This window comes from Rhinoderma darwinii, assembly GCF_050947455.1.
Source record: "Rhinoderma darwinii isolate aRhiDar2 chromosome 1 unlocalized genomic scaffold, aRhiDar2.hap1 SUPER_1_unloc_15, whole genome shotgun sequence".
NCBI classification, from domain to species: Eukaryota; Metazoa; Chordata; class Amphibia; order Anura; family Rhinodermatidae; genus Rhinoderma; species Rhinoderma darwinii.
This window is the reverse complement of record NW_027461651.1, coordinates 319921-343878: the sequence shown is the minus strand read 5'-3', so window position 1 is coordinate 343878 and position 23958 is coordinate 319921. Positions and strand designations below refer to the sequence as shown.

The window sequence follows — 23958 nt, the reverse complement described above, 5'->3', positions numbered from 1 at the left end:
ACTGGTACTAGCGAGGCCTTAAGCTGTGTAACTTCTAGCGTTCTGACGAGAGAAGGCACATTCAGCTTAGAATGGCCATTGACTTTAAATGCTTTAATCCATAGTCCTATTTAATCTATTGTGAAACAAAATCTAAACAACATAATAAAAAGTCAACCGCACCACGGATTCCCAGACAGTCTCCCACACTGGTACTAGCGAGGCCTTAAGCTGTGTAACTTCTGCGATCTGACGAGAGCAGACACATTCAGCTTAGAATGGCTATTGACATTAAATGCTTTAATCCATAGTCCTTTTTAATCGATTGTGAAACAAAATCTAAACGACATAATAATAAGTCAACCGCACCACGGATTCCCAGACAGTCTCCCACACTGGTACTAGCGAGGCCTTAAGCTGTGTAACTTCTGCGATCTGACGAGAGCAGGCACATTCAGCTTAGAATGGCCATTGACATTAATTGCTTTAATCCATAGTCCTTTTTAATCGATTGTGAAACAAAATCTAAACGACATAATAAAAAGTCAACCGCACCACGGATTCCCAGACAGTCTCCCACACTGGTACTAGCGAGGCCTTAAGCTATGTAACTTCTGCGATCTGACGAGAGCAGGGACATTCAGCTTAGAATGGCCATTGACATTAAATGCTTTAATCCATAGTCCTTTTTAATCGATTGTGAAAAAAAATCTAAACGACATAATAAAAATTCAACCACACCACGGATTCCCAGACAGTCTCCCACACTGGTACTAGCGAGGCCTTAAGCTGTGTAACTTCTGCGATTTGACGAGAGCTGGCACATTCAGCTTAGAATTGCCATTGACGTTAAATGCTTTAATCCATAGTCCTATTTAATCTATTGTGAAACAAAATCTAAACGACATAATAAAAAGTCAACCGCACCACGGATTCCCAGATAGTCTCCCACACTGGTACTAGCGAGGCGTTAAGCTGTGTAACTTCTGTGCTCTAACGAGAGCATGCACATTCAGCTTAGAATGGCCATTGACATTAAATGCTTTAATCCATAGTCCTTTTTAATCGATTGTGAAACAAAATCTAAACGCCATAATAAAAAGTCAACCGCACCACGGATTCCCAGACAGTCTGCCACACTGGTACTAGCGAGGCCTTAAGCTGTGTAACTTCTGCGATCTGACGAGAGCAGGCACATTCAGCTTAGAATGGCCATTGCCATTAAAAGCCTTAATCCATAGTCCTATTTAATCTATTGTGAAACAAAATCTAAACAACATAATAAAAAGTCAACCGCACCACGGATTCCCAGACAGTCTCCCACACTGGTATTAGCGAGGCCTTAAGCTGTGTAACTTCTGCGATCTGACGAGAGCAGGCACATTCAGCTTAGAATGGCCATTGACATTAAAAGCCTTAATCCATAGTCCTATTTAATCTATTGTGAAACAAAATCTAAACAACATAATAAAAAGTCAACCGCACCACGGATTCCCAGACAGTCTCCCACACTGGTACTAGCAAGGCCTTAAGCTGTGTAACTTCTGCGATCTGACGAGAGCAGGCACATTCAGCTTAGAATAGCCATTGACATTAAATGCTTTAATCCATAGTCCTTTTTAATTGATTGTGAAACAAAATCTAAACGACATAATAAAAAGTCAACCGCACCACGGATTCCCAGACAGTCTCCCACAATGGTACTAGCGAGGCCTTAAGCTGTGTAACTTCTGCGATCTGACGAGAGCAGGCACATTCAGCTTAGAATGGCCATTGAGATTAAAAGCCTTAATCCATAGTCCTATTTAATCTATTGTGAAACAAAATCTAAACAACAAAATAAAAAGTCAACCGCACCACGGATTCCCAGACAGTCTCCCACACTCGTACTAGCGAGGGCTTAAGCTGTGTAACTTCTGCGATCTGACGAGAGCAGGGACATTCAGCTTAGAATGGCCATTGACATTCAGCTTAGAATGGCCATTGACATTAAATGCTTTAATCCATAGTCCTTTTTAATCGATTGTGAAACACAATCTAAACGACATAATAAAAATTCAACCGCACCACGGATTCCCAGACAGTCTCCAACGCTGGTACTAGCGAGGCCTTAAGCTGTGTAACTTCTGCGATCTAACGAGAGCAGGCACATTCAGCTTAGAATGGCCATTGACATTAAACGCCTTAATCCATAGTCCTATTTAATCTATTGTGAAACAAAATCTAAACAACATAATTAAAAGTCAACCGCACCACGGATTCCCAGACAGTCTCACACACTGGTACTAGCGAGGCCTTAAGCTGTGTAACTTCTGCGATCTGACGAGAGCAGGGACATTCAGCTTAGAATGGCCATTGACATTAAATGCTTTAATCCATAGTCCTTTTTAATCGATTGTGAAACAAAATCTAAACGACATAATAAAAATTCAACCGCGCCACGGATTCCCAGACAGTCTCCAACGCTGGTACTAGCGAGGCCTTAAGCTGTGTAACTTCTGCGTTCTGACGAGAGCAGGCACATTCAGCTTAGAATGGCCATTGACATTAAATGCTTTAATCCATAGTCCTATTTAATCTATTGTGAAACAAAATCTAAACGACATAATAAAAAGTCAACCGCACCACGGATTCCCAGACAGTCTCCCACACTGGTACTAGCGAGGCCTTAAGCTGTGTAACTTCTGCGTTCTGCCCAGAGCAGGCACATTCAGCTTAGAATGGCCATTGACGTTAAATGCTTTAATCCATAGTCCTATTTAATCTATTGTGAAACAAAATCTAAACGACATAATAAAAAGTCAACCGCACCACGGATTCCCAGACAGTCTCCCACACTGGTACTAGCGAGGCCTTAAGCTGTGTAACTTCTGCGATTTGACGAGAGCAGGCACATTCAGCTTAGAATGGCCATTGACATTAAATGCTTTAATCCATAGTCCTCTTTAATCGATTGTGAAACAAAATCTAAACGACATAATAAAAAGACAACCGCACCACGGATTCCCAGACATTCTCCCACACTGGTACTAGCGAGGCCTTAAGCTGTGTAACTTCTGCGATCTGACGAGAGCAGGCACATTCAGCTTAGAATGGCCATTGACATTAAATGCTTTAATCCATAGTCCTTTTTAATCGATTGTGAAACAAAATCTAAACGACATAATAAGAAGTCAACCGCACAACGGATTCACAGACAGTCTCCCACACTGGTACTAGCGAGGCCTTAAGCTGTGTAACTTCTGCGTTCTGACGAGAGCAGGCACATTCAGCTTAGAATGGCCATTGTTGTTAAATGCTTTAATCCATAGTCCTATTTAATCTATTGTGAAACAAAATCTAAACGACATAATAAAAAGTCAACCGCACCACGGATTCCCAGACAGTCTCCCACACTGGTACTAGCAAGGCCTTAAGCTGTGTAGCTTCTGCGATCTGACGAGAGCAGGCACATTCAGCTTAGAATAGCCATTGACATTAAATGCTTTAATCCATAGTCCTTTTTAATTGATTGTGAAACAAAATCTAAACGACATAATAAAAAGTCAACCGCACCACGGATTCCCAGACAGTCTCCCACAATGGTACTAGCGAGGCCTTAAGCTGTGTAACTTCTGCGATCTGACGAGAGCAGGCACATTCAGCTTAGAATGGCCATTGAGATTAAAAGCCTTAATCCATAGTCCTATTTAATCTATTGTGAAACAAAATCTAAACAACAAAATAAAAAGTCAACCGCACCACGGATTCCCAGACAGTCTCCCACACTCGTACTAGCGAGGGCTTAAGCTGTGTAACTTCTGCGATCTGACGAGAGCAGGGACATTCAGCTTAGAATGGCCATTGACATTGAATGCTTTAATCCATAGTCCTTTTTAATCGATTGTGAAACAAAATCTAAACGACATAATAAAAATTCAACCGCACCACGGATTCCCAGACAGTCTCCAACGCTGGTACTAGCGAGGCCTTAAGCTGTGTAACTTCTGCGATCTAACGAGAGCAGGCACATTCAGCTTAGAATGGCCATTGACATTAAAAGCCTTAATCCATAGTCCTATTTAATCTATTGTGAAACAAAATCTAAACAACATAATTAAAAGTCAACCGCACCACGGATTCCCAGACAGTCTCACACACTGGTACTAGCGAGGCCTTAAGCTGTGTAACTTCTGCGATCTGACGAGAGCAGGGACATTCAGCTTAGAATGGCCATTGACATTAAATGCTTTAATCCATAGTCCTTTTTAATCGATTGTGAAACAAAATCTAAACGACATAATAAAAATTCAACCGCACCACGGATTCCCAGACAGTCTCCAACGCTGGTACTAGCGAGGCCTTAAGCTGTGTAACTTCTGCGTTCTGACGAGAGCAGGCACATTCAGCTTAGAATGGCCATTGACATTAAATGCTTTAATCCATAGTCCTATTTAATCTATTGTGAAACAAAATCTAAACGACATAATAAAAAGTCAACCGCACCACGGATTCCCAGACAGTCTCCCACACTGGTACTAGCGAGGCTTTAAGCTGTGTAACTTCTGCGATCTGACGAGAGCAGGCACATTCAGCTTAGAATGGCCATTGACATTAAATGCTTTAATCCATAGTCCTCTTTAATCGATTGTGAAACAAAATCTAAACGACATAATAAAAAGACAACCGCACCACGGATTCCCAGACATTCTCCCACACTGGTACTAGCGAGGCCTTAAGCTGTGTAACTTCTGCGATCTGACGAGAGCAGGCACATTCAGCTTAGAATGGCCATTGACATTAAATGCTTTAATCCATAGTCCTTTTTAATCGATTGTGAAACAAAATCTAAACGACATAATAAGAAGTCAACCGCACAACGGATTCACAGACAGTCTCCCACACTGGTACTAGCGAGGCCTTAAGCTGTGTAACTTCTGCGTTCTGACGAGAGCAGGCACATTCAGCTTAGAATGGCCATTGTTGTTAAATGCTTTAATCCATAGTCCTTTTTAATCGATTGTGAAACAAAATCGAAACAACATAATAAAAAGTCAACCGCTCCACGGATTCCCAGACAGTCTCCCACACTGGTACTAGCGAGGCCTTAGGCTGTGTAACTTCTGCGATCTGACGAGAGCAGGGGCATTCAGCTTAGAATGGCCATTGACATTAAATGCTTTAATCCATAGTCCTTTTTAATCGATTGTGAAACAAAATCTAAACGACATAATAAAAATTCAACCGCATCACGGATTCCCAGACAGTCTCCCACACTGGTACTAGCGAGGCGTTAAGCTGTGTAACTTCTGCGATCTAACGAGAGCAGGCACATTCAGCTTAGAATGGCCATTGACATTAAATGCTTTAATCCATAGTCCTTTTTAATCGATTGTGAAACAAAATCTAAACGACATAATAAAAAGTAAACCGCACCACGGATTCCCAGACAGTCTCCCACACTGGTACTAGCGAGGCCTTAAGCTGTGTAACTTCTGCGATATGACGAGAGCAGGAACATTCAGCTTAGAATGGCCATTGACATTAAAAGCTTTAATCCATAGTCCTATTTAATCTATTGTGAAACAAAATCTAAACAACATAATAAAAAGTCAACCGCACCACGGATTCCCAGATAGTCTCCCACACTCGTACAAGCGAGGCCTTAAGCTGTGTAACTTCTGCGATCTGACGAGAGCAGGGACATTCAGCTTAGAATGGCCATTGACATTAAATGCTTTAATCCATAGTCCTTTTTAATCGATTGTGAAACAAAATCTAAACGACATAATAAAAATTCAACTGCACCACGTATTCCCAGACAGTCTCCCACACTGGTACTAGCGAGGCATTAAGCTGTGTAACTTCTGCGTTCTGACGAGAGCAGGCACATTCAGTTTAGAATGGCCATTGACGTTAAATGCTTTAATCCATAGTCCTATTTAATCTATTGTGAAACAAAATCTAAACGACATAATAAAAAGTCAACCGCACCATGGATTCCCAGACAGTCTCCCACACTGGTACTAGCGAGGCCTTAAGCTGTGTAACTTCTGCAATCTGACGAGAGCTGGCACATTCAGCTTAGAATGGCCATTGACGTTAAATGCTTTAATCCATAGTCCTATTTAATCTATTGTGAAACAAAATCTAAACGACATAATAAAAAGTCAACCGCACCACGGATTCCCAGACAGTCTCCCACACTGGTACTAGGGAGGCGTTAAGCTGTGTAACTTCTGCGATCTAACGAGAGCAGGCACATTCAGCTTAGAATGGCCATTGACATTAAATGCTTTAATCCATAGTCCTTTTTAATCGATTGTGAAACAAAATCTAAACGACATAATAAAAAGTCAACCGCACCACGAATTCCCAGACAGTCTCCCACACTGGTACTAGCGAGGCCTTAAACTGTGTAACTTCTGCGATCTGACGAGAGCAGGGACATTCGGCTTAGAATGGCCATTGACATTAAAGCCTTAATCCATAGTCCTATTTAATCTACTGTGAAACAAAATCTAAACAACATAATAAAAAGTCAACCACAACACGGATTCCCAGACAGTCTCCCACACTGGTACTAGCGAGGCCTTAAGCTGTGTAACTTCTGCGATCTGACGAGAGCAGGCACATTTAGCTTAGAATGGCCATTGACGTTAAATGCTTTAATCCATAGTCCTATTTAATCTATTGTGAAACAAAATCTAAACGACATAATAAAAAGTCAACCGCACCACGGATTCCCAGACAGTCTCCCACACTGGTACTAGCGATGCCTTAAGCTGTGTAACTTCTGCGATCTGACGAGAGAAGGCACATTCAGCTTAGAATGGCCATTGACATTAAATGCTTTAATCCATAGTCCTTTTTAATCGATTGTGAAACAAAATCTAAACGACATAATAAAAAGTCAACCGCACCACGGATTCCCAGACAGTCTCCCACACTGGTACTAGCGAGGCCTTAAGCTGTGTAATTTCTGCATTCTGACGAGAGCAGGCACATTCAGCTTAGAATGGCCATTGACATTAAATGCTTTAATCCATAGTCCTTTTTAATCGATTGTGAAACAAAATCTAAACGACATAATAAAAAGGCAACCGCACCACGAATTCCCAGACAGTCTCCCATACTGGTACTAGCGAGGCCTTAAGCTGTGTAACTTCTGCGATCTGACGAGAGCAGGGACATTCAGCTTAGAATGGCCATTGACATTAAATGCTTTAATCCATAGTCCTTTTTAATCGATTGTGAAGCAAAATCTAAACGACATAATAAAAAGTCAACCGCACCACGGATTCCCAGACAGTCTCCCACACTGGTACTAGCGAGGCCTTAAGCTGTGTAACTTCTGCGATCTGACGAGCGCAGGCACATTCAGCTTAGAATGGCCATTGACGTTAAATGCTTTAATCCATAGTCCTATTTAATCTATTGTGAAACAAAATCTAAACGACATAATAAAAAGTCAACCGCACCACGGATTCCCAGACAGTCTCCCACACTGGTACTAGCGAGGCCTTAAGCTGTGTAACTTCTGCCATCTGACGAGAGCAGGCACATTCAGCTTAGAATGGCCATTGACATTAAATGCTTTAATCCATAGTCCTTTTTAATCGATTGTGAAACAAAATCTAAACGACATAATAAAAAGTCAACCGCACCACGGATTCCCAGACAGTCTCCCACACTGGTACTAGCGAGGCCTTAAGCTGTGTAACTTCTGCGATCTGACGAGAGCAGGCACATTCAGCTTAGAACGGCCATTGACATTAAATTCTTTAATCCATAGTCCTTTTTAATCGATTGTGAAACAAAATCTAAACGACATAATAAAAGTTCAACTGCACCACGGATTCCCAGACAGTCTCCCACACTGGTACTAGCGAGGCCTTAAGCTGTGTAACTTCTGCGATCTGACGAGAGCAGGCACATTCAGCTTAGAATGGCCATTGACGTTAAATGCTTTAATCCATAGTCCTATTTAATCTATTGTGAAACAAAATCTAAACGACATAATAAAAAGTCAACCGCACCACGGATCCCCAGACAGTCTCCCACACTAGTACTAGCGAGGCGTTAAGCTGTGTAACTTCTGCGATCTAACGAGAGCAGGCACATTCAGCTTAGAATGGCCATTGACATTAAATGCTTTAATCCATAGTCCTTTTTAATCGATTGTGAAACAAAATCTAAACGACATAATAAAAAGTCAACCGCACCACGGATTCCCAGACAGTCTCCCACACTGGTACTAGCGAGGCCTTAAGCTGTATAACTTCTGCGATCTGACGAGAGTAGGCACATTCAGCTTAGAATGGCCATTGACATTAAAAGCCTTAATCCATAGTCCTATTTAATCTATTGTGAAACAAAATCTAAACAACATAATAAAAAGTCAACCGCACCACGGATTCCCAGCCAGTCTCCCACACTCGTACTAGCGAGGCCTTAAGTTGTGTAACTTCTGCGATCTGACGAGAGCAGGCACATTCAGCTTAGAATGGCCATTGACATTAAATGCTTTAATCCATAGTCCTTTTTAATCGATTGTGAAACAAAATCTAAATGACATAATAAAAATTCAACCGCACCACGGATTCCCAGACAGTCACCCACACTGGTACTAGCAAGGCCTTAAGCTGTGTAACTTCTGCGTTCTGACGAGAGCAGGCACATTCAGCTTAGAATGGCCATTGACGTTAAATGCTTTAATCCATAGTCCTATTTAATCTATTGTGAAACAAAATCTAAACGACATAATAAAAAGTCAACCGCACCACGGATTCCCAGACAGTCTCCCACACTGGTACTAGCGAGGCCTTAAGCTGTGTAACTTCTGCGATCTGACGAGAGCAGGCACATTCAGCTTAGAATGGCCATTGACATTAAATGCTTTAATCCATAGTCCTTTTTTATCGATTGTGAAACAAAATCTAAACGACATAATAAAAATTCAACCGCACCACGGATTCCCAGACAGTCTCCCACACAGGTACTAGCGAGGCCTTAAGCTGTGTAACTTCTGCGATCTGACGAGAGCAGGGACATTCACCTTAGAATGGCCATTGACATTAAATGCTTTAATCCATAGTCCTTTTTAATCGATTGTGAAACAAAATCTAAACGACATAATAAAAAGCCAACCGCACCACGGATTCCCAGACAGTCTCCCACACTGGTACTAGCGAGGCCTTAGGCTGTGTAACTTCTGCGATCTGACGAGAGCAGGGACATTCAGCTTAGAATGGCCATTGACATTAAATGCTTTAATCCATAGTCCTTTTTAATCGATTGTGAAACAAAATCTAAACGACATAATAAGAAGTCAACCGCACAACGGATTCAAAGACAGTCACCCACACTGGTACTAGCGAGGCCTTAAGCTGTGTAACTTCTGCAATCTGACGAGAGCAGGCACACTCAGCTTAGAATGGCCATTGACATTAAAAGCCTTAATCCATAGTCCTATTTAATCTATTGTGAAACAAAATCTAAACAACATAATAAAAAGTCAAGCGCACCACGGATTCCCAGACAGTCTCCCACACTGGTACTAGCGAGGGCTTAAGCTGTGTAACTTCTGCGATCTGACGAGAGCAGGGGCATTCAGCTTAGAATGGCCATTGACATTAAATGCTTTAATCCATAGTCCTTTTTAATCGATTGTGAAACAAAATCTAAACGACATAATAAAAATTCAACTGCACCACGGATTCCCAGACAGTCTCCCACAATGGTACTAGCGAGGCCTTAAGCTGTGTAACTTCTGCGATCTGACGAGAGCAGGGACATTCAGCTTAGAATGGCCATTGACATTAAATGCTTTAATCCATAGTCCTTTTTAATCGATTGTGAAACAAAATCTAAACGACATAATAAAAATTCAACCGCACCACGGATTCCCAGACAGTCTCCAACGCTGGTACTAGCGAGGCCTTAAGCTGTGTAACTTCTGCGATCTAACGAGAGCAGGCACATTCAGCTTAGAATGGCCATTGACATTAAAAGCCTTAATCCATAGTCCTATTTAATCTATTGTGAAACAAAATCTAAACAACATAATTAAAAGTCAACCGCACCACGGATTCCCAGACAGTCTCACACACTGGTACTAGCGAGGCCTTAAGCTGTGTAACTTCTGCGATCTGACGAGAGCAGGGACATTCAGCTTAGAATGGCCATTGACATTAAATGCTTTAATCCATAGTCCTTTTTAATCGATTGTGAAACAAAATCTAAACGACATAATAAAAATTCAACCGCACCACGGATTCCCAGACAGTCTCCAACGCTGGTACTAGCGAGGCCTTAAGCTGTGTAACTTCTGCGTTCTGACGAGAGCAGGCACATTCAGCTTAGAATGGCCATTGACATTAAATGCTTTAATCCATAGTCCTATTTAATCTATTGTGAAACAAAATCTAAACGACATAATAAAAAGTCAACCGCACCACGGATTCCCAGACAGTCTCCCACACTGGTACTAGCGAGGCCTTAAGCTGTGTAACTTCTGCGATCTGACGAGAGCAGGCACATTCAGCTTAGAATGGCCATTGACATTAAATGCTTTAATCCATAGTCCTCTTTAATCGATTGTGAAACAAAATCTAAACGACATAATAAAAAGACAACCGCACCACGGATTCCCAGACATTCTCCCACACTGGTACTAGCGAGGCCTTAAGCTGTGTAACTTCTGCGATCTGACGAGAGCAGGCACATTCAGCTTAGAATGGCCATTGACATTAAATGCTTTAATCCATAGTCCTATTTAATCTATTGTGAAACAAAATCTAAACGACATAATAAAAAGTCAACCGCACCACGGATTCCCAGACAGTCTCCCACACTGGTACTAGCGAGGCCTTAAGCTGTGTAACTTCTGCGATCTGACGAGAACAGGCACATTCAGCTTAGAATGGCCATTGACATTAAATTCTTTAATCCATAGTCCTTTTTAATCGATTGTGAAACAAAATCTAAACGACATAATAAAAGTTCAACTGCACCACGGATTCCCAGACAGTCTCCCACACTGGTACTAGCGAGGCCTTAAGCTGTGTAACTTCTGCGATCTGACGAGAGCAGGCACATTCAGCTTAGAATGGCCATTGACATTAAATGCTTTAATCCATAGTCCTATTTAATCTATTGTGAAACAAAATCTAAACGACATAATAAAAAGTCAACCGCACCACGGATCCCCAGACAGTCTCCCACACTGGTACTAACGAGGCGTTAAGCTGTGTAACTTCTGCGATCTAACGAGAGCAGGCACATTCAGCTTAGAATGGCCATTGACATTAAATGCTTTAATCCATAGTCCTTTTTAATCGATTGTGAAACAAAATCTAAACGACATAATAAAAAGTCAACCGCACCACGGATTCCCAGACAGTCTCCCACACTGGTACTAGCGAGGCCTTAAGCTGTATAACTTCTGCGATCTGACGAGAGTAGGCACATTCAGCTTAGAATGGCCATTGACATTAAAAGCCTTAATCCATAGTCCTATATAATCTATTGTGAAACAAAATCTAAACAACATAATAAAAAGTCAACCGCACCACGGATTCCCAGACAGTCTCCCACACTCGTACTAGCGAGGCCTTAAGTTGTGTAACTTCTGCGATCTGACGAGAGCAGGCACATTCAGCTTAGAATGGCCATTGACATTAAATGCTTTAATCCATAGTCCTTTTTAATCGATTGTGAAACAAAATCTAAACGACATAATAAAAATTCAACCGCACCACGGATTCCCAGACAGTCACCCACACTGGTACTAGCAAGGCCTTAAGCTGTGTAACTTCTGCGTTCTGACGAGAGCAGGCACATTCAGCTTAGAATGGCCATTGACGTTAAATGCTTTAATCCATAGTCCTATTTAATCTATTGTGAAACAAAATCTAAACGACATAATAAAAAGTCAACCGCACCACGGATTCCCAGACAGTCTCCCACACTGATACTAGCGAGGCCTTAAGCTGTGTAACTTCTGCGATCTGACGAGAGCAGGCACATTCAGCTTAGAATGGCCATTGACATTAAAAGCCTTAATCCATAGTCCTCTGTAATCTATTGTGAAACAAAATCTAAACAACATAATAAAAAGTCAAGCGCACCACGGATTCCCAGACAGTCTCCCACACTGGTACTAGCGAGGCCTTAAGCTGTGTAACTTCTGCGATCTGACGAGAGCAGGTACATTCAGCTTAGAATGGCCATTGACATTAAATGCTTTAATCCATAGTCCTTTTTAATCGATTGTGAAACAAAATCTAAACGACATAATAAAAATTCAACGGCATCACGGATTCCCAGACAGTCTCCCACACTAGTACTAGCGAGGCCTTAAGCTGTGTAACTTCTGCGATCTGACGAGAGCAGGTACATTCAGCTTAGAATGGCCATTGACATTAAATTCTTTAATCCATAGTCCTTTTTAATCGATTGTGAAACAAAATCTAAACGACATAATAAAAAGTCAACCGCACCACGGCTTCCCAGACAGTCTCCCACACTGGTACTAGCGAGGCCTTAAGCTGTGTAACTTCTGCGATTTGACGAGAGCAGGGACATTCAGCTTAGAATGGCCATTGACATTAAATGCTTTAATCCATAGTCCTTTTTAATCGATTGTGAAACAAAATCTAAACGACATAATAAAAAGTCAACCGCACCACGGATTCCCAGACAGTCTCCCACACTGGTACTAGCGAGGCCTTAAGCTATGTAACTTCTGCGATCTGACGAGAGCAGGGACATTCAGCTTAGAATGGCCATTGACATTAAATGCTTTAATCCATAGTCCTTTTTAATCGATTGTGAAACAAAATCTAAACGACATAATAAAAATTCAACCGCACCACGGATTCCCAGACAGTCTCCAACGCTGGTACTAGCGAGGCCTTGAGCTGTGTAACTTCTGCGTTCTGACGAGAGCAGGCACATTCAGCTTAGAATGGCCATTGACATTAAATGCTTTAATCCATAGTCCTATTTAATCTATTGTGAAACAAAATCTAAACGACATAATAAAAAGTCAACCGCACCACGGATTCCCAGACAGTCTCCCACACTGGTACTAGCGAGGCCTTAAGCTGTGTAACTTCTGCGATCTGACGAGAGCAGGCACATTCAGCTTAGAATGGCCATTGACATTAAATGCTTTAATCCATAGTCCTCTTTAATCGATTGTGAAACAAAATCTAAACGACATAATAAAAAGGCAACCGCACCACGGATTCCCAGACAGTCTCCCACACTGGTACTAGTGAGGCCTTAAGCTGTGTAACTTCTGCGATCTGACGAGAGCAGGGACATTCAGCTTAGAATGGCCATTGACATTAAATGCTTTAATCCATAGTCCTTTTTAATCGATTGTGAAACAAAATCGAAACAACATAATAAAAAGTCAACCGCTCCACGGATTCCCAGACAGTCTCCCACACTGGTACTAGCGAGGCCTTAGGCTGTGTAACTTCTGCGATCTGACGAGAGCAGGGGCATTCAGCTTAGAATGGCCATTGACATTAAATGCTTTAATCCATAGTCCTTTTTAATCGATTGTGAAACAAAATCTAAACGACATAATAAAAATTCAACCGCACCACGGATTCCCAGACAGTCTCCCACACTGGTACTAGCGAGGCGTTAAGCTGTGTAACTTCTGCGATCTAACGAGAGCAGGCACATTCAGCTTAGAATGGCCATTGACATTAAATGCTTTAATCCATAGTCCTTTTTAATCGATTGTGAAACAAAATCTAAACGACATAATAAAAATTCTACCGCACCACGGATTCCCAGACAGTCTCCAACACTGGTACTAGCGAGGCCTTAAGCTGTGTAACTTCTGCGTTCTGACGAGAGCAGGCACATTCAGCTTAGAATGGCCATTGACGTTAAATGCTTTAATCCATAGTCCTATTTAATCTATTGTGAAACAAAATCTAAACGACATAATAAAAAGTAAACCGCACCACGGATTCCCAGACAGTCTCCCACACTGGTACTAGCGAGGCCTTAAGCTGTGTAACTTCTGCGATCTGACGAGAGCAGGCACATTCAGCTTAGAATGGCCATTGACATTAAAAGCCTTAATCCATAGTCCTATTTAATCTATTGTGAAACAAAATCTAAACAACATAATAAAAAGTCAACCGCACCACGGATTCCCAGACAGTCTCCCACACTCGTACAAGCGAGGCCTTAAGCTGTGTAACTTCTGCGATCTGACGAGAGCAGGCACATTCAGCTTAGAATGGCCATTGACATTAAATGCTTTAATCCATAGTCCTTTTTAATCGATTGTGAAACAAAATCTAAACGACATAATAAAAAGTCAACCGCACCACGGATTCCCAGACAGTCTCCCACACTGGTACTAGCGAGGACTTAAGTTGTGTAACTTCTGCGAGCTGACGAGAGCAGGCACATTCAGCTTAGAATGGCCATTGACATTAAATGCTTTAATCCATAGTCCTTTTTAATCGATTGTGAAACAAAATCTAAACGACATAATAAAAAGTCAACCGCACCACGGATTCCCAGACAGTCTCCCACACTGGTACTAGCGAGGACTTAAGTTGTGTAACTTCTGCGATCTGACGAGAGCAGGCACATTCAGCTTAGAATGGCCATTGACATTAAATTCTTTAATCCATAGTCCTTTTTAATCGATTGTGAAACAAAATCTAAACGACATAATAAAAGTTCAACTGCACCACGGATTCCCAGACAGTCTCCCACACTGGTACTAGCGAGGCCTTAAGCTGTGTAACTTCTGCGTTCTGACGAGAGCAGGCACATTCAGCTTAGAATGGCCATTGACGTTAAATGCTTTAATCCATAGTCCTATTTAATCTATTGTGAAACAAAATCTAAACGACATAATAAAAAGTCAACCGCACCACGGATCCCCAGACAGTCTCCCACACTGGTACTAGCGAGGCGTTAAGCTGTGTAACTTCTGCGATCTAACGAGAGCAGGCACATTCAGCTTAGAATGGCCATTGACATTAAATGCTTTAATCCATAGTCCTTTTTAATCGATTGTGAAACAAAATCTAAACGACATAATAAGAAGTCAACCGCACCACGGATTCCCAGACAGTCACCCACACTGGTACTAGCAAGGCCTTAAGCTGTGTAACTTCTGCGTTCTGACGAGAGCAGGCACATTCAGCTTAGAATGGCCATTGACGTTAAATTCTTTAATCCATAGTCCTATTTAATCTATTGTGAAACAAAATCTAAACGACATAATAAAAAGTCAACCGCACCACGGATTCCCAGACAGTCTCCCACACTGGTACTAGCGAGGCCTTAAGCTGTGTAACTTCTGCGATCGGACGAGAGCAGGCAGATTCAGCTTAGAATGGCCATTGACATTAAATGCTTTAATAGATAGTCCTTTTTAATCGATTGTGAAACAAAATCTAAACGACATAATAAAATGTCAACCGCACCACGGATTCCCAGACAGTCTCCCACACAGGTACTAGCGAGGCCTTAAGCTGTGTAACTTCTGCGATCTGACAAGAGCAGGGACATTCACCTTAGAATGGCCATTGACATTAAATGCTTTAATCCATAGTCCTTTTTAATCGATTGTGAAACAAAATCTAAACGACATAATAAAAAGCCAACCGCACCACGGATTCCCAGACAGTCTCCCACACTGGTACTAGCGAGGCCTTAGGCTGTGTAACTTCTGCGATCTGACGAGAGCAGGGACATTCAGCTTAGAATGGCCATTGACATTAAATGCTTTAATCCATAGTCCTTTTTAATCGATTGTGAAACAAAATCTAAACGACATAATAAAAAGTCAACCGCATCACGGATTCCCAGACAGTCTCCCACACTGGTACTAGCGAGGCGTTAAGCTATGTAACTTCTGCGATCTAACGAGAGCAGGCACATTCAGCTTAGAATGGCCATTGACATTAAATGCTTTAATCCATAGTCCTTTTTAATCGATTGTGAAACAAAATCTAAACGACATAATAAAAAGTCAACCGCACCACGGATTCCCAGACAGTCTCCCACACTGGTACTAGTGAGGCCTTAAGCTGTGTAACTTCTGCGATCTGACGAGAGCAGGGACATTCAGCTTAGAATGGCCATTGACATTAAAATCTTTAATCCATAGTCCTTTTTAATCGATTGTGAAACAAAATCGAAACAACATAATAAAAAGTCAACCGCTCCACGGATTCCCAGACAGTCTCCCACACTGGTACTAGCGAGGCCTTAGGCTGTGTAACTTCTGCGATCTGACGAGAGCAGGGGCATTCAGCTTAGAATGGCCATTGACATTAAATGCTTTAATCCATAGTCCTTTTTAATCGATTGTGAAACAAAATCTAAACGACATAATAAAAATTCAACCGCACCACGGATTCCCAGACAGTCTCCCACACTGGTACTAGCGAGGCCTTAAGCTGTGTAACTTCTGCGATCTGACGAGAGCAGGAACATTCAGCTTAGAATGGCCATTGACGGTAAATGCTTTAATCCATAGTCCTATTTAATCTATTGTGAAACAAAATCTAAACGACATAATAAAAAGTCAACCGCACCACGGATTCCCAGACAGTCTCCCACACTGGTACTAGCGAGGCGTTAAGTTGTGTAACTTCTGCGATCTAACGAGAGCAGGCACATTCAGCTTAGAATGGCCATTGACATTAAATGCTTTAATCCATAGTCCTTTTTAATCGATTGTGAAACAAAATCTAAACGACATAATAATTAGTAAACCGTACCACGGATTCCCAGACAGTCTCCCACACTGGTACTAGCGAGGCCTTAAGCTGTGTAACTTCTGCGATCTGACGAGAGCAGGCACATTCAGCTTAGAATGGCCATTGACATTAAAAGGCTTAATCCATAGTCCTATTTAATCTATTGTGAAACAAAATCTAAACAACATAATAAAAAGTCAACCGCACCACGGATTCACAGACAGTCTCCCACACTCGTACAAGCGAGGCCTTAAGCTGTGTAACTTCTGCGATCTGACGAGAGAAGGGACATTCAGCTTAGAATGGCCATTGACATTAAATGCTTTAATCCATAGTCCTTTTTAATCGATTGTAAAACAAAATCTAAACGACATAATAAAAATTCAACTGTACCACGTATTCCCAGACAGTCTCCCACACTGGTACTAGCGAGGCATTAAGCTGTGTAACTTCTGCGTTCTGACGAGAGCAGGCACATTCAGCTTAGAATGGCCATTGACGTTAAATGCTTTAATCCATAGTCCTTTTTAATCGATTGTGAAACAAAATCTAAACGACATAATAAAAATTCAACCGCACCACGGATTCCCAGACAGTCTCCCACACTGGTACTAGCGAGGCCTTAAGCTGTGTAACTTCTGCGATCTGACGAGAGCAGGCACATTCAGCTTAGAATGGCCATTGACGTTAAATGCTTTAATCCATAGTCCTATTTAATCTATTGTGAAACAAAATCTAAACGACATAATAAAAAGTCAACCGCATCACGGATTCCCAGACAGTCTCCCACACTGGTACTAGCGAGGCGTTAAGCTATGTAACTTCTGCGATCTAACGAGAGCAGGCACATTCAGCTTAGAATGGCCATTGACATTAAATGCTTTAATCCATAGTCCTTTTTAATCGATTGTGAAACAAAATCTAAACGACATAATAAGAAGTCAACCGCACAACGGATTCACAGACAGTCACCCACACTGGTACTAGCGAGGCCTTAAGCTGTGTAACTACTGCAATCTGACGAGAGCAGGCACACTCAGCTTAGAATGGCCATTGACATTAAAAGCCTTAATCCATAGTCCTATTTAATCTATTGTGAAACAAAATCTAAACAACATAATAAAAAGTCAAGCGCACCACGGATTCCCAGACAGTCTCCCACACTGGTACTAGCGAGGCCTTAAGCTGTGTAACTTCTGCGTTCTGACGAGAGCAGGCACATTCAGCTTAGAATGGCCATTGATGTTAAATGCTTTAATCCATAGTCCTATTTAATCTATTGTGAAACAAAATCTAAACGACATAATAAAAAGTCAACCGCACCATGGATTCCCAGACTGTCTCCCACACTGGTACTAGCGAGGCCTTAAGCTGTGTAACTTCTGCGATCTGACGAGAGCAGGCACATTCAGCTTAGAATGGCCATTGACATTAAATGCTTTAATCCATAGTCCTTTTTAATCGATTGTGAAACAAAATCTAAACGACATAATAAAAAGTCAACCGCACCACGGATTCCCAGACAGTCTCCCACACTGGTACTAGTGAGGCCTTAAGCTGTGTAACTTCTGCGATCTGACGAGAGCAGGGACATTCAGCTTAGAATGGCCATTGACATTAAATGCTTTAATCCATAGTCCTTTTTAATCGATTGTGAAACAAAATCGAAACAACATAATAAAAAGGCAACCGCTCCACGGATTCCCAGACAGTCTCCCACACTGGTACTAGCGAGGCCTTAGGCTGTGTAACTTCTGCGATCTGACGAGAGCAGGGGCATTCAGCTTAGAATGGCCATTGACATTAAATGCTTTAATCCATAGTCCTTTTTAATCGATTGTTAAACAAAATCTAAACGACATAATAAGAAGTCAACCGCACCACGGATTCACAGACAGTCTCCCACACTGGTACTAGCGAGCCCTTAAGCTGTGTAACTTCTGCGATCTGACCAGAGCAGGCACACTCAGCTTAGAATGGCCATTGACATTAAAAGCCTTAATCCATAGTCCTATTTAATCTATTGTGAAACAAAATCTAAACAACATAATAAGAAGTCCACCGCACCACGGATTCCCAGACAGTCTCCCACACTCGTACTAGCGAGGCCTTAAGCTGTGTAACTTCTGCGATCTGACGAGAGCAGGGACATTCAGTTTAGAATGGCCATTGACATTAAATTCTTTAATCCATAGTCCTTTTTAATCTATTGTGAAACAAAATCTAAACGACATAATAAAAAGTTAACTGCACCACGGATTCCCAGACAGTCTCCCACACTGGTACTAGCGAGGCCTTAAGCTGTGTAACTTCTGCGATTTGATGAGAGCAGGCACATTCAGCTTAGAATAGCCATTGACGTTAACTGCTTTAATCCATAGTCCTATTTAATCTATTGTGAAACAAAATCTAAACGACATAATAAAAAGTCAACCGCACCACGGATTCCCAGACAGTCTCCCACACTGGTACTAGCGAGGCGTTAAGCTGTGTAACTTCTGCGATCTAACGAGAGCAGGCACATTCAGCTTAGAATGGCCATTGACATTAAATGCTTTAATCCATAGTCCTTTTTAATCGATTGTGAAACAAAATCTAAACGACATAATAAAAAGTAAACCGCACCACGGATTCCCAGACAGTCTCCCACACTGGTACTAGCGAGGCCTTAAGCTGTGTAACTTCTGCGATCTGACGAGAGCAGGCACATTCAGCTTAGAATGGCCATTGACATTAAAAGCCTTAATCCATAGTCCTATTTAATCTATTGTGAAACAAAATCTAAACAACATAATAAAAAGTCAACCGCACCACGGATTCCCAGACAGTCTCCCACATTCGTACAAGCGAGGCCTTAAGCTGTGTAACTTCTGCGATCTGACGAGAGAAGGGACATTCAGCTTAGAATGGCCATTGACATTAAAGCCTTAATCCATAGTCCTATTTAATCTACTGTGAAACAAAATCTAAACAACATAATAAAAAGTCAACCACACCACGGATTCCCAGACAGTCTCCCACACTAGTACTAGCGAGGCCTTAAGCTGTGTAACTTCTGCGATCTGACGAGAGTAGGCACATTCAGCTTAGAATGGCCATTGACGTTAAATGCTTTAATCCATAGTCCTATTTAATCTATTGTGAAACAAAATCTAAACGACATAATAAAAAGTCAACCGCACCACGGATTCCCAGACAGTCTCCCACACTGGTACTAGCGAGGCCTTAAGCTGTGTAACTTCTGCATTCTGACGAGAGCAGGCACATTCAGCTTAGAATGGCCATTGACGTTAAATGCTTTAATCCATAGTCCTATTTAATCTATTGTGAAACAAAATCTAAACGACATAATAAAAAGTCAACCGCACCACGGATTCCCAGACAGTCTCCCACACTGGTACTAGCGAGGCCTTAAGCTGTGTAACTTCTGCGATCTGACGAGAGCAGGCACATTCAGCTTAGAATGGCCATTGACATTAAATGCTTTAATCCATAGTCCTTTTTAATCGATTGTGAAACAAAATCTAAACGACATAATAAAAAGTCAACCGCACCACGGATTCCCAGACAGTCTCCCACACTGGTACTAGTGAGGCCTTAAGCTGTGTAACTTCTGCGATCTGACGAGAGCAGGGACATTCAGCTTAGAATGGCCATTGACATTAAATGCTTTAATCCATAGTCCTTTTTAATCGATTGTGAAACAAAATCGAAACAACATAATAAAAAGTCAACCGCACCACGGATCCCCAGACAGTCTCCCACACTGGTACTAGCGAGGCCTTAGGCTGTGTAACTTCTGCGATCTGACGAGGGCAGGGGCATTCAGCTTAGAATGGCCATTGACATTAAATGCTTTAATCCATAGTCCTTTTTAATCGATTGTGAAACAAAATCTAAACGACATAATAAAAATTCAACGCACCACGGATTCCCAGACAGTCTCCCACACTGGTACTAGCGAGGCCTTAAGCTGTGTAACTTCTGCGATCTGACGAGAGCAGGCACATTCAGCTTAGAATGGCCATTGACGGTAAATGCTTTAATCCATAGTCCTATTTAATCTATTGTGAAACAAAATCTAAACGACATAATAAAAAGTCAACCGCACCACGGATTCCCAGACAGTCTCCCACACTGGTACTAGCGAGGCGTTAAGCTATGTAACTTCTGCGATCTAACGAGAGCAGGCACATTCAGCTTAGAATGGCCATTGACATTAAATGCTTTAATCCATAGTCCTTTTTAATCGATTGTGAAACAAAATCTAAACGACATAATAAGAAGTCAACCGCACCACGGATTCACAGACAGTCTCCCACACTGGTACTAGCGAGGCCTTAAGCTGTGTAACTTCTGCGATCTGACGAGAGCAGGCACACTCAGCTTAGAATGGCCATTGACTTTAAAAGCCTTAATCCATAGTCCTATTTAATCTATTGTGAAACAAAATCTAAACAACATAATAAAAAGTCAACCGCACCACGGATTCCCAGACAGTCTCCCACACTCGTACTAGCGAGGCCTTAAGCTGTGTAACTTCTGCGATCTGACGAGAGCAGGCACATACAGCTTAGAATGGCCATTGACATTAAATTCCTTAATCCATAGTCCTTTTTAATCGATTGTGAAACAAAATCTAAACAACATAATAAAAAGTCAACCGCACCACGGATTCCCAGACAGTCTCCCACACTCGTACAAGCGAGGCCTTAAGCTGTGTAACTTCTGCGATCTGATGAGAGCAGGGACATTAAGCTTAGAATGGCCATTGACATTAAATGCTTTAATCCATAGTCCTTTTTAATCGATTGTGAAACAAAATCTAAACGACATAATAAAAAGTCAACCGCACCACGTATTCCCAGACAGTCTCCCACACTGGTACTAGCGAGGCATTAAGCTGTGTAACTTCTGCGTTCTGATGAGAGCAGGCACATTCAGCTTAGAATGGCCAATGACGTTAAATGCTTTAATCCATAGTCCTATTTAATCTATTGTGAAACAAAATCTAAACGACATAATAAAATTTCAACCGCACCACGGATTCCCAGACAGTCTCCCACACCGGTACTAGCGAGGCCTTAAGCTGTGTAACTTCTGCAATCTAACGAGAGCAGGCACATTCAGCTTAGAATGGCCATTGACATTAAATGCTTTAATCCATAGTCCTTTTTAATCGATTGTGAAACAAAATCTAAACGACATAATAAAAAGTCAACCGCACCACGGATTCCCAGACAGTCTCCCACACTGGTACTAGCGAGGCCTTAAGCTGTGTAACTTCTGCGATCTGACGAGAGCAGGCACATTTAGCTTAGAATGGCCATTGACATTAAAAGCCTTAATCCATAGTCCTATTTAATCTATTGTGAAACAAAATCTAAACAACATAATAAAAAGTCAACTGCACCACGGATTCCCAGACAGTCTCCCACACTGGTACTAGCGAGGCCTTAAGCTGTGTAACTTCTGCGATCTGACGAGAGCAGGCACATTCAGCTTAGAATGGCCATTGACATTAAATGCTTTAATCCATAGTCCTTTTTAATCGATTGTGAAACAAAATCGAAACAACATAATAAAAAGTCAACCACACCACGGATTCCCAGACAGTCTCCCACACTGGTACTAGCTAGGCCTTAGGCTGTGTAACTTCTGCGATCTGACGAGAGCAGGGGCATTCAGCTTAGAATGGCCATTGACATTAAATGCTTTAATCCATAGTCCTTTTTAATCGATTGTGAAACAAAATCTAAACGACATAATAAAAATTCAACGCACCACGGATTCCTAGACAGTCTCCCACACTGGTACTAGCGAGGCCTTAAGCTGTGTAACTTCTGCGATCTGACGAGAGCAGGCACATTCAGCTTAGAATGGCCATTGACGGTAAATGCTTTAATCCATAGTCCTATTTAATCTATTGTGAAACAAAATCTAAACTACATAATAAAAAGTCAACCGCACCACGGATTCCCAGACAGTCTCCCACACTGGTACTAGCGAGGCGTTAAGCTATGTAACTTCTGCGATCTAACGAGAGCAGGCACATTCAGCTTAGAATGGCCATTGACATTAAATGCTTTAATCCATAGTCCTTTTTAATCGATTGTGAAACAAAATCTAAACGACATAATAAGAAGTCAACCGCACCACGGATTCACAGACAGTCTCCCACACTGGTACTAGCGAGGCCTTAAGCTGTGTAACTTCTGCGATCTGACGAGAGCAGGCACACTCAGCTTAGAATGGCCATTGACTTTAAAAGCCTTAATCCATAGTCCTATTTAATCTATTGTGAAACAAAATCTAAACAACATAATAAAAAGTCAACCGCACCACGGATTCCCAGACAGTCTCCCACACTCGTACTAGCGAGGCCTTAAGCTGTGTAACTTCTGCGATCTGACGAGAGCAGGCACATACAGCTTAGAATGGCCATTGACATTAAATTCCTTAATCCATAGTCCTTTTTAATCGATTGTGAAACAAAATCTAAACGACATAATAAAAAGTCAACTGCACCACGGATTCCCAGACAGTCTCCCACATTGGTACTAGCGAGGCCTTAAGCTGTGTAACTTCTGCGATCTGACGAGAGCAGGCACATTTAGCTTAGAATGGCCATTGACATTAAAAGCCTTAATCCATAGTCCTATTTAATCTATTGTGAAACAAAATCTAAACAACATAATAAAAAGTCAACCGCACCACGGATTCCCAGACAGTCTCCCACACTCGTACAAGCGAGGCCTTAAGCTGTGTAACTTCTGCGATCTGACAAGAGCAGGGACATTCAGCTTAGAATGGCCATTGACATTAAATGCTTTAATCCATAGTCCTTTTTAATCGATTGTGAAACAAAATCTAAACGACATAATAAAAATTCAACCGCACCACGTATTCCCAGACAGTCTCCCACACTGGTACTAGCGAGACATTAAGCTGTGTAACTTCTGCGTTCTGACGAGAGCAGGCACATTCAGCTTAGAATGGCCATTGACGTTAAATGCTTTAATCCATAGTCCTATTTAATCTATTGTGAAACAAAATCTAAACGACATAATAAAAAGTCAACCGCACCACGGATTCCCAGACAGTCTCCCACACTGGTACTAGCGAGGCCTTAAGCTGTGTAACTTCTGCAATCTAACGAGAGCAGGCACATTCAGCTTAGAATGGCCATTGACATGAAATGCTTTAATCCATAGTCCTTTTTAATCGATTGTGAAACAAA

The 23958-nt window shown here is 41.8% G+C and overlaps 112 pseudogenes; all 112 read right to left on the bottom strand.

Annotated features, from left to right (window-relative positions):
- Positions 1-150: 150 nt before the first annotated feature.
- LOC142669186 (5S ribosomal RNA) lies at positions 151-269 on the bottom strand (annotated as a pseudogene).
- A 67-nt stretch (positions 270-336) lies between these two features.
- LOC142670338 (5S ribosomal RNA) lies at positions 337-455 on the bottom strand (annotated as a pseudogene).
- Positions 456-522: 67 nt separating this feature from the next.
- LOC142669214 (5S ribosomal RNA) lies at positions 523-641 on the bottom strand (annotated as a pseudogene).
- A 439-nt stretch (positions 642-1080) lies between these two features.
- LOC142669741 (5S ribosomal RNA) lies at positions 1081-1199 on the bottom strand (annotated as a pseudogene).
- Positions 1200-1266: 67 nt separating this feature from the next.
- LOC142669216 (5S ribosomal RNA) lies at positions 1267-1385 on the bottom strand (annotated as a pseudogene).
- A 67-nt stretch (positions 1386-1452) lies between these two features.
- Positions 1453-1571, bottom strand: LOC142669161 (5S ribosomal RNA; annotated as a pseudogene).
- Positions 1572-1638: 67 nt separating this feature from the next.
- LOC142669343 (5S ribosomal RNA) lies at positions 1639-1757 on the bottom strand (annotated as a pseudogene).
- Positions 1758-1824: 67 nt separating this feature from the next.
- On the bottom strand, positions 1825-1943 carry LOC142670053 (5S ribosomal RNA; annotated as a pseudogene).
- A 91-nt stretch (positions 1944-2034) lies between these two features.
- On the bottom strand, positions 2035-2153 carry LOC142669724 (5S ribosomal RNA; annotated as a pseudogene).
- Positions 2154-2220: 67 nt separating this feature from the next.
- Positions 2221-2339, bottom strand: LOC142669757 (5S ribosomal RNA; annotated as a pseudogene).
- Positions 2340-2406: 67 nt separating this feature from the next.
- LOC142669707 (5S ribosomal RNA) lies at positions 2407-2525 on the bottom strand (annotated as a pseudogene).
- Positions 2526-2592: 67 nt separating this feature from the next.
- Positions 2593-2711, bottom strand: LOC142669931 (5S ribosomal RNA; annotated as a pseudogene).
- A 67-nt stretch (positions 2712-2778) lies between these two features.
- On the bottom strand, positions 2779-2897 carry LOC142669422 (5S ribosomal RNA; annotated as a pseudogene).
- A 67-nt stretch (positions 2898-2964) lies between these two features.
- On the bottom strand, positions 2965-3083 carry LOC142669916 (5S ribosomal RNA; annotated as a pseudogene).
- Positions 3084-3336: 253 nt separating this feature from the next.
- LOC142669312 (5S ribosomal RNA) lies at positions 3337-3455 on the bottom strand (annotated as a pseudogene).
- Positions 3456-3522: 67 nt separating this feature from the next.
- On the bottom strand, positions 3523-3641 carry LOC142669342 (5S ribosomal RNA; annotated as a pseudogene).
- A 67-nt stretch (positions 3642-3708) lies between these two features.
- On the bottom strand, positions 3709-3827 carry LOC142670052 (5S ribosomal RNA; annotated as a pseudogene).
- Positions 3828-3894: 67 nt separating this feature from the next.
- LOC142669723 (5S ribosomal RNA) lies at positions 3895-4013 on the bottom strand (annotated as a pseudogene).
- A 67-nt stretch (positions 4014-4080) lies between these two features.
- On the bottom strand, positions 4081-4199 carry LOC142669756 (5S ribosomal RNA; annotated as a pseudogene).
- Positions 4200-4266: 67 nt separating this feature from the next.
- On the bottom strand, positions 4267-4385 carry LOC142669331 (5S ribosomal RNA; annotated as a pseudogene).
- Positions 4386-4452: 67 nt separating this feature from the next.
- Positions 4453-4571, bottom strand: LOC142669378 (5S ribosomal RNA; annotated as a pseudogene).
- Positions 4572-4638: 67 nt separating this feature from the next.
- Positions 4639-4757, bottom strand: LOC142669915 (5S ribosomal RNA; annotated as a pseudogene).
- Positions 4758-5010: 253 nt separating this feature from the next.
- Positions 5011-5129, bottom strand: LOC142669521 (5S ribosomal RNA; annotated as a pseudogene).
- A 253-nt stretch (positions 5130-5382) lies between these two features.
- LOC142670188 (5S ribosomal RNA) lies at positions 5383-5501 on the bottom strand (annotated as a pseudogene).
- A 67-nt stretch (positions 5502-5568) lies between these two features.
- Positions 5569-5687, bottom strand: LOC142669634 (5S ribosomal RNA; annotated as a pseudogene).
- A 67-nt stretch (positions 5688-5754) lies between these two features.
- LOC142670193 (5S ribosomal RNA) lies at positions 5755-5873 on the bottom strand (annotated as a pseudogene).
- Positions 5874-6126: 253 nt separating this feature from the next.
- LOC142670266 (5S ribosomal RNA) lies at positions 6127-6245 on the bottom strand (annotated as a pseudogene).
- A 67-nt stretch (positions 6246-6312) lies between these two features.
- Positions 6313-6431, bottom strand: LOC142669533 (5S ribosomal RNA; annotated as a pseudogene).
- Positions 6432-6683: 252 nt separating this feature from the next.
- On the bottom strand, positions 6684-6802 carry LOC142670295 (5S ribosomal RNA; annotated as a pseudogene).
- A 67-nt stretch (positions 6803-6869) lies between these two features.
- On the bottom strand, positions 6870-6988 carry LOC142670559 (5S ribosomal RNA; annotated as a pseudogene).
- Positions 6989-7055: 67 nt separating this feature from the next.
- Positions 7056-7174, bottom strand: LOC142670637 (5S ribosomal RNA; annotated as a pseudogene).
- A 67-nt stretch (positions 7175-7241) lies between these two features.
- Positions 7242-7360, bottom strand: LOC142669299 (5S ribosomal RNA; annotated as a pseudogene).
- A 67-nt stretch (positions 7361-7427) lies between these two features.
- Positions 7428-7546, bottom strand: LOC142669481 (5S ribosomal RNA; annotated as a pseudogene).
- A 67-nt stretch (positions 7547-7613) lies between these two features.
- On the bottom strand, positions 7614-7732 carry LOC142670687 (5S ribosomal RNA; annotated as a pseudogene).
- Positions 7733-7799: 67 nt separating this feature from the next.
- LOC142670715 (5S ribosomal RNA) lies at positions 7800-7918 on the bottom strand (annotated as a pseudogene).
- Positions 7919-7985: 67 nt separating this feature from the next.
- On the bottom strand, positions 7986-8104 carry LOC142670276 (5S ribosomal RNA; annotated as a pseudogene).
- A 67-nt stretch (positions 8105-8171) lies between these two features.
- LOC142669447 (5S ribosomal RNA) lies at positions 8172-8290 on the bottom strand (annotated as a pseudogene).
- Positions 8291-8357: 67 nt separating this feature from the next.
- LOC142669968 (5S ribosomal RNA) lies at positions 8358-8476 on the bottom strand (annotated as a pseudogene).
- A 67-nt stretch (positions 8477-8543) lies between these two features.
- On the bottom strand, positions 8544-8662 carry LOC142669067 (5S ribosomal RNA; annotated as a pseudogene).
- A 67-nt stretch (positions 8663-8729) lies between these two features.
- On the bottom strand, positions 8730-8848 carry LOC142670336 (5S ribosomal RNA; annotated as a pseudogene).
- A 67-nt stretch (positions 8849-8915) lies between these two features.
- Positions 8916-9034, bottom strand: LOC142670116 (5S ribosomal RNA; annotated as a pseudogene).
- A 67-nt stretch (positions 9035-9101) lies between these two features.
- On the bottom strand, positions 9102-9220 carry LOC142669553 (5S ribosomal RNA; annotated as a pseudogene).
- Positions 9221-9659: 439 nt separating this feature from the next.
- Positions 9660-9778, bottom strand: LOC142669532 (5S ribosomal RNA; annotated as a pseudogene).
- A 67-nt stretch (positions 9779-9845) lies between these two features.
- LOC142669722 (5S ribosomal RNA) lies at positions 9846-9964 on the bottom strand (annotated as a pseudogene).
- A 67-nt stretch (positions 9965-10031) lies between these two features.
- LOC142669755 (5S ribosomal RNA) lies at positions 10032-10150 on the bottom strand (annotated as a pseudogene).
- Positions 10151-10217: 67 nt separating this feature from the next.
- On the bottom strand, positions 10218-10336 carry LOC142669330 (5S ribosomal RNA; annotated as a pseudogene).
- Positions 10337-10403: 67 nt separating this feature from the next.
- Positions 10404-10522, bottom strand: LOC142670334 (5S ribosomal RNA; annotated as a pseudogene).
- Positions 10523-10589: 67 nt separating this feature from the next.
- LOC142669913 (5S ribosomal RNA) lies at positions 10590-10708 on the bottom strand (annotated as a pseudogene).
- Positions 10709-10775: 67 nt separating this feature from the next.
- On the bottom strand, positions 10776-10894 carry LOC142670525 (5S ribosomal RNA; annotated as a pseudogene).
- A 67-nt stretch (positions 10895-10961) lies between these two features.
- Positions 10962-11080, bottom strand: LOC142670714 (5S ribosomal RNA; annotated as a pseudogene).
- A 67-nt stretch (positions 11081-11147) lies between these two features.
- LOC142670254 (5S ribosomal RNA) lies at positions 11148-11266 on the bottom strand (annotated as a pseudogene).
- A 67-nt stretch (positions 11267-11333) lies between these two features.
- Positions 11334-11452, bottom strand: LOC142669446 (5S ribosomal RNA; annotated as a pseudogene).
- A 67-nt stretch (positions 11453-11519) lies between these two features.
- On the bottom strand, positions 11520-11638 carry LOC142669697 (5S ribosomal RNA; annotated as a pseudogene).
- Positions 11639-11705: 67 nt separating this feature from the next.
- On the bottom strand, positions 11706-11824 carry LOC142669066 (5S ribosomal RNA; annotated as a pseudogene).
- A 67-nt stretch (positions 11825-11891) lies between these two features.
- On the bottom strand, positions 11892-12010 carry LOC142670713 (5S ribosomal RNA; annotated as a pseudogene).
- A 68-nt stretch (positions 12011-12078) lies between these two features.
- Positions 12079-12195, bottom strand: LOC142670181 (5S ribosomal RNA; annotated as a pseudogene).
- A 68-nt stretch (positions 12196-12263) lies between these two features.
- Positions 12264-12382, bottom strand: LOC142670504 (5S ribosomal RNA; annotated as a pseudogene).
- A 67-nt stretch (positions 12383-12449) lies between these two features.
- Positions 12450-12568, bottom strand: LOC142669570 (5S ribosomal RNA; annotated as a pseudogene).
- A 67-nt stretch (positions 12569-12635) lies between these two features.
- LOC142669213 (5S ribosomal RNA) lies at positions 12636-12754 on the bottom strand (annotated as a pseudogene).
- A 67-nt stretch (positions 12755-12821) lies between these two features.
- Positions 12822-12940, bottom strand: LOC142669500 (5S ribosomal RNA; annotated as a pseudogene).
- A 67-nt stretch (positions 12941-13007) lies between these two features.
- LOC142670333 (5S ribosomal RNA) lies at positions 13008-13126 on the bottom strand (annotated as a pseudogene).
- Positions 13127-13193: 67 nt separating this feature from the next.
- On the bottom strand, positions 13194-13312 carry LOC142669313 (5S ribosomal RNA; annotated as a pseudogene).
- Positions 13313-13379: 67 nt separating this feature from the next.
- Positions 13380-13498, bottom strand: LOC142669520 (5S ribosomal RNA; annotated as a pseudogene).
- Positions 13499-13565: 67 nt separating this feature from the next.
- On the bottom strand, positions 13566-13684 carry LOC142670230 (5S ribosomal RNA; annotated as a pseudogene).
- Positions 13685-13751: 67 nt separating this feature from the next.
- On the bottom strand, positions 13752-13870 carry LOC142669610 (5S ribosomal RNA; annotated as a pseudogene).
- A 67-nt stretch (positions 13871-13937) lies between these two features.
- Positions 13938-14056, bottom strand: LOC142670703 (5S ribosomal RNA; annotated as a pseudogene).
- A 67-nt stretch (positions 14057-14123) lies between these two features.
- On the bottom strand, positions 14124-14242 carry LOC142669501 (5S ribosomal RNA; annotated as a pseudogene).
- Positions 14243-14309: 67 nt separating this feature from the next.
- LOC142670277 (5S ribosomal RNA) lies at positions 14310-14428 on the bottom strand (annotated as a pseudogene).
- Positions 14429-14495: 67 nt separating this feature from the next.
- Positions 14496-14614, bottom strand: LOC142669830 (5S ribosomal RNA; annotated as a pseudogene).
- Positions 14615-14681: 67 nt separating this feature from the next.
- LOC142670561 (5S ribosomal RNA) lies at positions 14682-14800 on the bottom strand (annotated as a pseudogene).
- Positions 14801-15053: 253 nt separating this feature from the next.
- On the bottom strand, positions 15054-15172 carry LOC142669346 (5S ribosomal RNA; annotated as a pseudogene).
- Positions 15173-15239: 67 nt separating this feature from the next.
- Positions 15240-15358, bottom strand: LOC142670513 (5S ribosomal RNA; annotated as a pseudogene).
- Positions 15359-15425: 67 nt separating this feature from the next.
- Positions 15426-15544, bottom strand: LOC142670221 (5S ribosomal RNA; annotated as a pseudogene).
- Positions 15545-15611: 67 nt separating this feature from the next.
- On the bottom strand, positions 15612-15730 carry LOC142669552 (5S ribosomal RNA; annotated as a pseudogene).
- Positions 15731-15983: 253 nt separating this feature from the next.
- Positions 15984-16102, bottom strand: LOC142670573 (5S ribosomal RNA; annotated as a pseudogene).
- Positions 16103-16169: 67 nt separating this feature from the next.
- LOC142669518 (5S ribosomal RNA) lies at positions 16170-16288 on the bottom strand (annotated as a pseudogene).
- Positions 16289-16355: 67 nt separating this feature from the next.
- Positions 16356-16474, bottom strand: LOC142669157 (5S ribosomal RNA; annotated as a pseudogene).
- A 67-nt stretch (positions 16475-16541) lies between these two features.
- Positions 16542-16660, bottom strand: LOC142670244 (5S ribosomal RNA; annotated as a pseudogene).
- A 67-nt stretch (positions 16661-16727) lies between these two features.
- On the bottom strand, positions 16728-16846 carry LOC142669536 (5S ribosomal RNA; annotated as a pseudogene).
- Positions 16847-17099: 253 nt separating this feature from the next.
- On the bottom strand, positions 17100-17218 carry LOC142670138 (5S ribosomal RNA; annotated as a pseudogene).
- Positions 17219-17285: 67 nt separating this feature from the next.
- Positions 17286-17404, bottom strand: LOC142669143 (5S ribosomal RNA; annotated as a pseudogene).
- Positions 17405-17844: 440 nt separating this feature from the next.
- On the bottom strand, positions 17845-17961 carry LOC142670237 (5S ribosomal RNA; annotated as a pseudogene).
- Positions 17962-18029: 68 nt separating this feature from the next.
- On the bottom strand, positions 18030-18148 carry LOC142669880 (5S ribosomal RNA; annotated as a pseudogene).
- Positions 18149-18215: 67 nt separating this feature from the next.
- On the bottom strand, positions 18216-18334 carry LOC142670572 (5S ribosomal RNA; annotated as a pseudogene).
- Positions 18335-18401: 67 nt separating this feature from the next.
- Positions 18402-18520, bottom strand: LOC142669950 (5S ribosomal RNA; annotated as a pseudogene).
- A 253-nt stretch (positions 18521-18773) lies between these two features.
- On the bottom strand, positions 18774-18892 carry LOC142670198 (5S ribosomal RNA; annotated as a pseudogene).
- A 67-nt stretch (positions 18893-18959) lies between these two features.
- On the bottom strand, positions 18960-19078 carry LOC142670076 (5S ribosomal RNA; annotated as a pseudogene).
- Positions 19079-19145: 67 nt separating this feature from the next.
- LOC142669790 (5S ribosomal RNA) lies at positions 19146-19264 on the bottom strand (annotated as a pseudogene).
- Positions 19265-19331: 67 nt separating this feature from the next.
- Positions 19332-19450, bottom strand: LOC142670702 (5S ribosomal RNA; annotated as a pseudogene).
- A 252-nt stretch (positions 19451-19702) lies between these two features.
- LOC142669686 (5S ribosomal RNA) lies at positions 19703-19821 on the bottom strand (annotated as a pseudogene).
- A 67-nt stretch (positions 19822-19888) lies between these two features.
- LOC142670597 (5S ribosomal RNA) lies at positions 19889-20007 on the bottom strand (annotated as a pseudogene).
- A 67-nt stretch (positions 20008-20074) lies between these two features.
- On the bottom strand, positions 20075-20193 carry LOC142670332 (5S ribosomal RNA; annotated as a pseudogene).
- Positions 20194-20260: 67 nt separating this feature from the next.
- LOC142670571 (5S ribosomal RNA) lies at positions 20261-20379 on the bottom strand (annotated as a pseudogene).
- A 67-nt stretch (positions 20380-20446) lies between these two features.
- On the bottom strand, positions 20447-20565 carry LOC142670273 (5S ribosomal RNA; annotated as a pseudogene).
- A 67-nt stretch (positions 20566-20632) lies between these two features.
- LOC142669872 (5S ribosomal RNA) lies at positions 20633-20750 on the bottom strand (annotated as a pseudogene).
- Positions 20751-20817: 67 nt separating this feature from the next.
- On the bottom strand, positions 20818-20936 carry LOC142670146 (5S ribosomal RNA; annotated as a pseudogene).
- Positions 20937-21003: 67 nt separating this feature from the next.
- On the bottom strand, positions 21004-21122 carry LOC142669503 (5S ribosomal RNA; annotated as a pseudogene).
- Positions 21123-21189: 67 nt separating this feature from the next.
- LOC142669245 (5S ribosomal RNA) lies at positions 21190-21308 on the bottom strand (annotated as a pseudogene).
- A 67-nt stretch (positions 21309-21375) lies between these two features.
- On the bottom strand, positions 21376-21494 carry LOC142669867 (5S ribosomal RNA; annotated as a pseudogene).
- A 67-nt stretch (positions 21495-21561) lies between these two features.
- On the bottom strand, positions 21562-21680 carry LOC142669480 (5S ribosomal RNA; annotated as a pseudogene).
- Positions 21681-21747: 67 nt separating this feature from the next.
- On the bottom strand, positions 21748-21866 carry LOC142670068 (5S ribosomal RNA; annotated as a pseudogene).
- Positions 21867-21933: 67 nt separating this feature from the next.
- LOC142669164 (5S ribosomal RNA) lies at positions 21934-22052 on the bottom strand (annotated as a pseudogene).
- Positions 22053-22119: 67 nt separating this feature from the next.
- LOC142670364 (5S ribosomal RNA) lies at positions 22120-22238 on the bottom strand (annotated as a pseudogene).
- A 67-nt stretch (positions 22239-22305) lies between these two features.
- Positions 22306-22424, bottom strand: LOC142669993 (5S ribosomal RNA; annotated as a pseudogene).
- A 67-nt stretch (positions 22425-22491) lies between these two features.
- LOC142670164 (5S ribosomal RNA) lies at positions 22492-22609 on the bottom strand (annotated as a pseudogene).
- Positions 22610-22676: 67 nt separating this feature from the next.
- On the bottom strand, positions 22677-22795 carry LOC142670144 (5S ribosomal RNA; annotated as a pseudogene).
- Positions 22796-22862: 67 nt separating this feature from the next.
- Positions 22863-22981, bottom strand: LOC142669502 (5S ribosomal RNA; annotated as a pseudogene).
- A 67-nt stretch (positions 22982-23048) lies between these two features.
- On the bottom strand, positions 23049-23167 carry LOC142669244 (5S ribosomal RNA; annotated as a pseudogene).
- Positions 23168-23234: 67 nt separating this feature from the next.
- Positions 23235-23353, bottom strand: LOC142669401 (5S ribosomal RNA; annotated as a pseudogene).
- A 67-nt stretch (positions 23354-23420) lies between these two features.
- Positions 23421-23539, bottom strand: LOC142670220 (5S ribosomal RNA; annotated as a pseudogene).
- A 67-nt stretch (positions 23540-23606) lies between these two features.
- Positions 23607-23725, bottom strand: LOC142670184 (5S ribosomal RNA; annotated as a pseudogene).
- A 67-nt stretch (positions 23726-23792) lies between these two features.
- On the bottom strand, positions 23793-23911 carry LOC142669308 (5S ribosomal RNA; annotated as a pseudogene).
- Positions 23912-23958: the final 47 nt, after the last annotated feature.